The following is a 7,500-nucleotide window of genomic DNA, read 5'->3' on the forward strand; positions in this document are numbered from 1 at the left end:
TATTCACTGTATGTTCTTCCTCAACCTCTAATCGACACCTTCAGTCTCACTCCATCACTTACACAACAAATTCCCAGGGCGCCTTTTTCCTTTAAAAGAGCGGCATTTTTGTACCAAGGCAGGTGAAAAAATATGGAAAATAGATTTTAAAAGCTTTAAGTTTCCTTTATTGTAATGTTCACTGCCTTAGCTTGATGATGCCATCACCATGTTCAAGTTTTAATATCCACAATAACGAGGTCAGATCCATTTTACGGTTTACATTTCCTCAGAGTGAAATACTTGAGTGTGTGGATTATAGCAGGGCGTACTAGGAGAGGGTATTAAAGTTGTTGTAGTTCTCGCGAATTGTGAATAATTCTGGTTCCTGGTTTCCGGATTTCGGATTCCGGCTTTTATTACTGCCCCTTCTTCGCTGCTGACGAGATCTTCCCATGGAAACTTCGCCAAACCAGCGATTCGCAAATCGATCCGTCAAAGCGTTTTCCTTTTACTGGCAATTAAACTCAGCCAAATGGAGTTAACATCAACTCGACTGAGAAAAGACAACATAACATTGCCTGTCGCAAAAATATATTTTGCATGGTTTTCCCGCCATCTCGAACATCAAGTTGGGAAAAATTAGTATTTCTTTAATTACTGGGTTGCCTTATAAGGCAAACCCAGTCGAGGTCTTCGTTTAGTTTGTTTGTTTTCTTTTTTTTCTTTTTTTTAGTTTTTTTTTTTTCCGTGTCGGTAAAAGTCTTGCCTGTCACTCCCCTGGTAAGTGGTGTCTTTGTGTATAGAGCCTTCTGGGCGTATTTTCTTAGGATCGAGAGGGTAGTGGAACTGCGTAGATTTCTCTGGTGGACACAGTAGAATCATTAACTTAGCCTGCAATGGCGTCGAAAGTCATGCAACGCGAATGGCGTTTTAGTGGATCCTTAAACAAAATATACCCTTATGGAGCTCAATAATGGAAAGTCAGTTGGATAAACTAGGCATGAATCTCAAAAGCGACGAGTACTGGACCTCGACAACAATCTATCGCCCGTCGAGACGAAATCAAAGTGAGCAGTATTTACCTGAAGTACATGGTAATTTGACACAATTGAGTTTCTTGTCTTCACGCACGCAATGAAATAGGAAGAGGTTTTCGCCTCTAAGAGCAAATATGTTGTTTGTTTCAATAAAATTTTCGCTGGAAAAGGATTCTGTGGTATTTTCTGCCTTTGTGAATTATAATATCATGTTGTGTATTGAATTTTCGAGCTTAAGGTTGAAATGTGATATGGGAGAAGTTTTTTAGTATTGCTCTGTAAGCAGGAAGGGTTCACAGGCCTGTTGGAAGCGTGCTTGAGTTTCAACAAAATGAGCCCCAAAATCAGTGAAAACTTGTGACGCAGATGAATAATAAAGTAGCTGCTATTTCCAAAATGATGGAATTACCTGGTGATAAATAACGTCGTACGTGTCTTGGAGAGTAAATTTTGACTTTGCATAAATAAGAGTTGGGCGATTGTGATCTTTGTTTTGACTTCGCTCATTTCATTGTCAAACTTTATAACACTTGACAGAAAAAGAAACTTACAAAAACCCGGTATCTTGCCATCATTTGACACAGATGCTTCACTGTTTGGCGAGTAAACATACAGCGATAACTTAATCACGGCGCCCGCTGAATTCCGGCCAAGTCACTTTCGATTTTGCAATTTACTTGAACGTAGCAAAAATCTCCCAAAATGTTTGTCGCTGATCGTAACTTTTTATATTCTATATTCACGGTTCAAAATTAATGTTGTTTTGATGTCGTAAATATTTTATTCTCGATAGACCGTCCGGTTTCTGAAAACTGTGTATCGATAGTTATTTGCTTTTTCATCAATATTTGTTTTGCATAAAGCAAGCTAAAAAGATCTGTACCTTGCTGAGTTCGCATTTGTTAGAGTTAATAGTATTTTCGGTCCGATGCTTCTTTTTTAGGAGGGGTACGTTATTTTGGTCTCCCATCCAAACACTAACCCCGCCCGGCAGGGCTTAACTTCAGTGAACTTTAGTATTAGAAAGCCTTCAGATGCTTAGAGGGCACACTTGTGGTAAAAAGAAGTTGTGAGGGAACTTGAAAATTATCAACATGTCAGCCCAGAAGCCAATGTTTCTCGCTTCTCTTTTATTTGTTATTCTTCAGAGACTGGAATGCTGTATTTCAATACCACACAATTCAGTGCCTTCTGATTTTCTGTAGCACGTACCACAGGCAACCCAGTGTATGCTTCACAGAAGCATCTCGTTGGTTTTTAATCCACCGCTCCTGAAGATTCCCCTTTGTGTGCGAGTCAACGATGAGGTATCCATCAAAGTGAGTACACTCTTTTTTTTATAAGAACGTCTAATTTTGGAGCTGAGACTCAACTTTCTAATATATTTTTGCGATGTGAGGCTAAAAACGTTCTTAAAGATGTTCTTAAATTTACATGGTATAGCATTTCAAGAAATCAATGAAGATGTGACTAGGAAACCTATCAAAGTGCTTGCTTGTAGTTATATGGTATCCAAGTTGCTTGTCACATACTCGTGTTTGCACAACTCTCTCAGATGCCACATGCTATGATGCATTCATATAAAATACAATCAGCAAAATAAAAACGTTCTTACCAGTAATCAACTCTAAGCCTGAGGAATGTTCTTAATACGTTCTTAAAAGTTTGGTTAATCTCAGCCTCAACGTTCTTATAAAAAGGTTCTTATAAGAAAAGGGTTTACCACACAATTAAAAATATTAAGGAAATGACTCGATAAGCTATAAACTAGAAAACACGAGGCTTTTACTATTGAATTTAAAACACTACTGCATGAATCGGGCTCAATTGCCGGGAATGAATTTTTTGTAAGCGTCCGAGAAAAGTGAATACCATCACGTTTTTCCACAATTTCTATTTTTATTTGTTGCCCTACTTCATAAAGACTGGTTAGCATCGGAGTCGTAGTCGGAGTCGTAAGAGCGCTCATGACCTAGTGAAAATCAAATCAAAGATCGGAGTCGTAAGCTCGACGGAATCGGAGACGGAAGAATCAGAACATTCCCATTTTTCCGACTCCGCTTACGAATCCGTCGCTTGTGAGCCAGTGAAAACTTAATTGTCGGAGTCGGAAGTAGAAGCGGGAGAACCAACCAATCACAATGCTTGGAATCGAGCGTTGAGATTGGTTTATTCTTCCGCTTCTGCTTCCGACTCCGACAATGCGGTTTAACTCGGTTTTCACTGGATTGTAAGCCACGGAGTCATAAGCAGAATAAGCAGAATGGGTATTCTGCTTTCGACTCTGATGTATTTATCCATAAAACGACGCAACAGTTAAGGTGGGCCTTAGCGATCGGCCCCCTTCTATCGCCTTATTTTGGCGTTCTTTCTCCACCGCTAGCCGAGGACAAAGCGTTCACAGGCCAACATCGATATCATTGGGGATTTCGCTTCAAATTGTATGAAATTCTGTGTCGACAACTTTTTCTTTTCGATACGTCTTCCGTTCACACCTGTCCGGCAACTTCGTTGGCGAATCCGGAACTTTCTAAATACGCTCTCCAGAGTGGATATCTTTTAATCCGATATGAATCCGGAAGATCGAACCCAGTTCCTTACCACGAAATCAATTCTCAAGAATGCTGCCGAGGACTTCATGGCGCAGGTTCTGTTACCTCTGTTACCTTGAGAAGCCCTGAGCACTGGAGTGAATCTGGATGCGTTTCGGATACGAGTAGACGGGCAAATTCGATTTGAATACGCTACGTGTGGATGGAAATAGTTTTGAATCCGGAAACAAAAAGTTGCGGATTCAAAAATATCCGGGATACGTGTGGACGGGTCCTAAGAATCCATTGGAACGTAAAAAGGGACGCTAGATCCTTCAGTAACATAAGAAATATGTTTTTTGTCGACACTGAATTTCTTACAATTTGAAGCGAAATCGCCAATGATATCGATGTTGGCCTGTGAACACTTTGTCCTCCGCAGAGCCTCCACTTTCATTATATGGCTAGCGGTGGAGAAAGAACGCCAAAATAAGGCGATAGAAGGGGACCCATCGCTAAGGCCCACCTTAACTGTTGCGTCGTTTTATGGATACATACATTAAATAAATAAACTGTATGAAAGTCTTGCGATCATAGCAGTAAGAAGTTGACCGTGTATTGCCAGCTGCTGATAGATTTCTTTATCTTTTGACGCAGCACTACCTTTAAGCCCCCTTTTAGAGACTCCCTATTTTAGTAATTCCCCCTTTTAGAGATTCTCATTTTACAGATTCCCCGCTCACAATTCTCCGTTGCCCGTTCGTATTCTCCCATTCCAAGTTTCCTCTTTTAGAACTAACCCTCTGAGCCAGGGGTCCATGAGTAGGAACGAGCAACTCCCATACTAAGCCTATGTCACGGCATTTTTACAGATCAATCTATTTTTGAACTACCTTTTTCGCAAAAGAACATGGGCGGTTCCGGTTCGGTGACGCTATGACGTCAAGTTAGTTTCCTGTGATCGGTTATCGGGCTCGGGCGGGAGTCTCATTTGCGGAAAATTCAATCTAAAAACAAATCGGTCTATGAAAACGCCGTGACAGGAATATATGGGAGTTGCTCGTTCCTATTCATAGGCTCCTGCCCTAGCTTAGCAGAGGTCTCTTTCCTTTTGCGTTCGCTGGCTCACGAGAACAGAAAAACAGACCTCTGGCTGCCATGGGAAACTCACTTTGATGCAACCGCCGTCCCTCCCGTCCTCAACCCATGATACGTTTGCTGACTGTGACTTAAGCCCGTTGTGTCCCGCACATTCCTTTACAGTGATACCTCTGTTGTTAAGTTGTGTTGTTAAGTTAGCCCACACAACATCAGGGTTTTCGTTTGCGGCAAGAGGCCGGACCTTTCGTCCGATCGTTTCCCATCCTATGTCAGGAGCCCATGGGTTCCTGCCCATGTCCAATACTTGATTGCCAATATTTGAGGAGTTTGTTTTATTTTTTATTATCATTATATTTTTTTAACTTACTCTTTAAAGAGAATTTGATTGAACTCCAGACCCCCCTAGAAAGGCGCCTCGTGGCATGCCCCCAGACCGCCCTAGAAAGGCACCTCCTAGCACCATAAAATGTCACGTCTGGTGCTTTCAGAAATATGTCCGCTTCTTTACATAACTTTCGAAAACCTTGCAACATGAAGTATCCTGTGAGGATTCGGTCGCTAAGTAATCGCCGCGCATACTCAGCACAGTGAGTTTCGACCTATGGTAGAGGTCCCTTTTCCTGTATTCGTCAGCCCAGCGAAGGCAAAAAGAAAAGAGTCCTGTGCTAGCGGAGAACGTGATAATGTACACACCATGACTGCTAACATCCGTGACTTTATATGTCTGCATCAATCAAGATGCGAGTGATGCGAGCACTTCTTACATGAGGAGGAGAACATCGCTGGATTTAAAGAGTGAGGAATCGTGTCGTCGTAGGCAGCGTAGGAAGGGAGCAGAGGGAAAAAAGGCACTTTGCATGACCATGTCACGTGACCTTGTCAACTTTTAAAAATTTTCGTGGTACAAAAAAGATGCCAGAAATGGCAAGAGGGTAATGAAATTTGTAAGAACGTCAATTTTGAGGCCACTGGCATTTATGTGAGAAATCTTACAGTGATTTTGATTTGATGCTTAAAAAACGCCATGCTGTAGCATGGCATTTTTCATGCTGATGAGGCCCAGCAAGGCCGTCCATGGCTGCTAATTGACCGGGTGAAATGGCTGAGCGCATGCGTGATGTGTTGGCCACACCGGGTTGGTGTTTGTGTCACCTTGCTTTTTTCGTTGTAATTGGAAAATCTACTGAAATTTATATGAAATTAAAGGTAAAGTCTCTTTTACGAGCCTAGAAAGGCCCATCACTTTCCCCCCCCCCCCCCCCCCCCACTGGATGGGATGCTAGTCTATTGCAGCAAGAGAAAATGAGGGGACAGAGAGGGAGGCTCCCGGTCCAGCCCTTGGGATATGTCATGTCCACGAAAGTTATTTTTAGACGAGGGGAAGTCTTTGTTCTAGCGGAAGTCTGTCTTCCGAGACGTCCGCCTGCAGGCCAACCTCGGGCTGATGTTTGAAAGAAAATAAGTATTCATCAGCCTTCCACGTACGCCGCCATTTTCTCTTTTCACTAAGAACCTGAGAGCGAGGCAAGACTCTATGCGAACGTCTCGGAAGACAGACTTCCGCTAGAACAAAGACTTCCGCTCGTCTAAAAATAACTTTTGTGGACATGACATATCCCGGCCAACGCCCTGAGCCTCCCTCTCTGTCCCCTCATTTTCTCTTGATTGCAGGGATAACCCCCACTATTTTCGCCGGTACCCATTTATACACCTGGGTGGAGAGAGGCACCGTGAGAGTGAGGTGTCTTGCCCAAGAACACAACACAATGTCCCCGGCTAGGACCCGAACCCGGACCACTCGATACGGATTCTCTTTTATTATTCCACTATCGCGCCAATTACCATATTTGGTCAAGAGAACGCGCAAAATACGGATGGTAATACACTGTAATGTCCCGGTTTGACCGGTTTAGAACGGGACGAGAAACGAGAAAAAATACGGACGGAACGGGACTCTGAGTTTTTCAATGAAAGAAATGATTTTCGATACGATGCAAAGCCTGAAGATTTAGCTTGTTATCGCTTGTCACTCGTCATTTTGTTTATCCAATCAAATGAAGGACATTTGGCTGGCTTTTTGTGCTATTTACATCGTTCACACGCGCCCTGAAGGACAAATGATGCATTTTTTAAAAACTCTTACTATATAATTGAAGCAAAATAACACCTTTTCTTAGTGGGATAATAAATGTCTTATTCGATGGTTTAACATATAATACTCGCGGACATTTTGCTCATTGCTAGTATTTTTCCTCGCCCCTTCGGGGCTCGGAAGAATACTACACAACTCGCAAAATATCCGCACGTATCCTAAACCATAGCTGGTAACAAGTCACCGCTCCCTTAGTACAAATCTTTCCCTCCAACACTCCCTGGACTTGACAAAATTCTTTGGATGAAACCTCACGCTCCTCAAGTCTGGGGAGGGTGGAGCAAAAGATCTGTACTACAATGGAGTGGTGACTTGCCACCAACTGATCATTTGGGTGCACGGCTGATCGTCACAAGAAATGTTGAGAGAAGACGAAAATGAAATTTTGTGGCAAATTGTCCTTCGCAGAGTGGATAGCAAGACTATTTTCTTGAATAGATGTTCGATAGAATCTTCGAACATGTCGCTGGCCGAGTTTGAAGCGGTTGAAAGATTTTGGCTACATTTTTTGGCTCGATTTCTCGGTTTCCTTGGCCGATCTGGTGAGCGTTACCTAACTTCTCTCTCTCTTAGAGATAGGTCTTCGGTTGACTATATCTCGTGAAATAGAGGACAAAATGGCACCAAATTAAATTACCAAAGAACGACCACAAAGAGACAACAGACAAGTAAGTGCAACATTAGTGTTTATTTCTTT

Source organism: Montipora foliosa, chromosome 1 (assembly GCF_036669935.1).
Source record: "Montipora foliosa isolate CH-2021 chromosome 1, ASM3666993v2, whole genome shotgun sequence".
NCBI lineage: Eukaryota > Metazoa > Cnidaria > Anthozoa > Scleractinia > Acroporidae > Montipora > Montipora foliosa.